Consider the following 3,172-nt stretch of genomic DNA (forward strand, 5'->3'; position numbering starts at 1 on the left):
ATGCAGCCACCTTTAAAGAAAATCAAACACTACGAGGACTAATAAACTACCTAAACTCAACCTGCGTGCCAAAGAAGAAAAAAGCAGAAACCTCAAGTTCACGAAAGGCAAACACAAATCTGCTACAAGAGCTTGAAGACTGTTATGAGGACGAAGACACCAACCCTCAACTTCAAACAAAAACGAAGGCGAACAGAAAACGAAAAGGGAAGAAAAGAACCCAAACTTCCAGTTCCAGCAGCAGCGAAAGTGGCAGCAGTTCCAGCAGTGACGAATTGACTACACCAACCGTCGTGACCAGTAATGAACCGCCAAAGAAAATACCACGTGTGTCCACCAAAGAAAAAACCCCAACTGTTAAACCTACAAAAAAAATTCAAACAAAAGACAAAGACAAGAAGAATCGAAAAACGCATTCCCCAGCTGAAAGCCACGAGGATGCCATGCAAAAACTGATTGATTCATACAAATCAGAACAACCAGGGAAGAAGAAAAGCAAGAAGGACAAAAAGTGATTTTGTCACAGACCTTTCTATAATAGGTTACATGTTGTGTTCTGTTCCATTTACTTTCTCTAAACATGTCTGAAGAACAGCCTCTATTGAACCATTTATTTAGCATAACATGTTGTACTTAGAGAGAAGGAATTGTGTTCTGTTTTTCAAGATTGCAATAAATTATTGCTCTCATATCATAATTTGCTTGAACTTTATATGAGACAGAGAAGCAGGGTGGGAGGGTTGGGGGTGAAATCATTTGCATGGATAAGGCAAGGGTGAGTTATCCCTGTGGTAACTTTTCTGACACCCCTAGCTTAAAACTCGTAAAGACTAAGGGATCGATAGGCCATGCTTTCACAGTTTGTATTCATACTGAAAATCAAAATCAAGTGAGCTTTTGCCCTTTTGCTCTACATGAGATTTCCGTTCTCATTGAGCTCACCTTAGGACACCTGCGTTATCATTTGACAGTCGTGCCGCCCCAGCCAAACTCCCAACCTGACAGTGTCTTCGGCTCGGATCGACCGGCAGAAGAGCGATCTTAATGCTAAAAAGTGGACGTTGAGGTCCAGCTCCGCTTCACCGAATAAGTAAAAAAACGATAAGAGTAGTGGTATTTCACCGGCGGATTGCTCCTCCCACTTATTCTACACCCTCTCATGTTTTTCACAGAGTCAGACTAGAGTCAAGCTCAACAGGGTCTTCTTTCCCCGCTGTTGCTGCCAAGCCCGTTCCCTTGGCTGTGGTTTCGCTAGATAGTAGATAGGGACAGTGGGAATCTCGTTAATCCATTCATGCGCGTCACTAATTAGATGACGAGGCATTTGGCTACCTTAAGAGAGTCATAGTTACTCCCGCCGTTTACCCGCGCTTGGATGAATTACTTCACTTTGACATTCAGAGCACTGGGCAGAAATCACATTGCGTCAACACCAGTCACCAGCCATCGCAATGCTTTGTTTTAATTAAACAGTCGGATTCCCCTTGTCCGTTCCAGTTCTAAGTTGGTTGTTAATCGCCTGCCGAATCGACCTGACGGTCACAGCTGAGTCAATCCACGCGAAGTCCCTTCGCAGTCCGACTTCGACGCGCAGCAAGCCACGCATCTCGTCAGCCCACGCCGAGTCCTCGCGCTTCAAGTCCCAGCCCGACAGACCCAACCCTTAGAGCCAATCCTTTTCCCGAAGTTACGGATCTATTTGCCGACTTCCCTTACCTACATTGTTCTATCAACTAGAGGCTGCTCACCTTGGAGACCTGCTGCGGTTATGAGTACGACCAGACAAGAAAATGAACGACTCGCTCGGATTTTCAAGGGCCGTCGAAAGCGCACCGGACCCCAAAAGAAGTTTGGGGCTTTACCGGACGTGAAACCCTATCTCCGGCTAAACCGATTTCAGGGTAACGTTGCCCGTTAAAAAAAAAGAAACTCTTCCCGGGGCTCTCGCCGACGTCTCCGAGTTCGGTTGCGTTGCCGCTGTTCCACTAGGTGGCAGTATCCCTGTTCTTTCGGGAATATTAACCCGATTCCCTTTCGATAGGCGGTCCGCGAATGGGACGCTTTGTAACGGAATTTTCCCTATCTCTTAGGATCGACTAACCCATGCCAACTGCTGTTCACATGGAACCTTTCTCCACTTCAGTCTTCAAAGTTCTCATTTGATATTTGCTACTACCACCAGATCTGCACGGCGGCCGTTTCACCCTGGCTCGCGCCAAAGGCTGCGTCACGACCGCCGCGCCTCCTACTCGTCGGAACGTCGCGCTTGCTCCGACGGCCGAGTATAGGTGCGACGCTTGAGCGCCATCCATTTTCAGGCTAGTTGATTCGGCAGGTGAGTTGTACACATCCTTAGCGGATCCGACTTTCCATGGCCACCGTCCTGCTGTCAATATCAACTAACACCTTTCGTGGGATCTGATTGAGCGTCGACTTGGCACCTTAACTCGGCGTTCGGTTCATCCGCATCGCCAGTTCTGCTTACCAAAAATGGCCCATAAGAGCTCGCATTCGAGTGTCCGGCTTCAATCGAGCAAGTCGGACTTTCTTACCAATTTAAAGTTTGAGAATAATTTAAGGTCATTTCGACCTAAGACCTCTAATCATTCGCTTTACCTGATAAAACTGCATGTATGAACTCCAGCTATCCTGAGGGAAACTTCGGAGGGAACCAGCTACTAGATTGGTTCGATTAGTCTTTCGCCGCTATACCCAAATTCGACGATCGATTTTCACGTCATAATCGCTACGAGCTTCCACCAGGTTTTCCGCTGGCTTCACCCTATTCAGGCATAGTTCACCATCTTTCGGGTCCCAACAGATGACGCTCTTACTCAACCCCTCTGAGAGCAGACAAGGTCGGTCGATGATGCGGCGACGAATGTGAACGCCGCTTCTCACCTCAACCGTCCGAGGACGGCCTTTACTTTCATTGCGCCCACGGGTTTCGATCACCCCGGAGACTCGCGCACATGTTAGACTCCTTGGTCCGTTTCAAGACGGGTCGGATGGAGCCGTATGGTCGTCAGCATCCTAGGCGCGTAGTGTGCGAAACCGTCACGATCGACAGGCAGCGGTTCGAGCGCACAGGCGTGCCGTCCGCCACGGTCGACATGCCGGAACCGATCGGTCGGTCGCCAGCCGAGCACGCGCCGCAGACCACGGTCGCCGA

The 3,172-nt window shown here is 48.8% G+C and overlaps 1 pseudogene; it reads right to left on the reverse strand.

Moving 5' to 3' along the window:
* Nucleotides 1-470: 470 nt before the first annotated feature.
* On the reverse strand, nucleotides 471-3,172 carry LOC114545099 (annotated as a pseudogene; the record flags this gene model as incomplete).

This window comes from Dendronephthya gigantea, unplaced genomic scaffold, assembly GCF_004324835.1.
Source record: "Dendronephthya gigantea isolate DGI-Jeju-01 unplaced genomic scaffold, DenGig_1.0 001195F, whole genome shotgun sequence".
In the NCBI taxonomy this organism is placed as follows: domain Eukaryota; kingdom Metazoa; phylum Cnidaria; class Anthozoa; order Malacalcyonacea; family Nephtheidae; genus Dendronephthya; species Dendronephthya gigantea.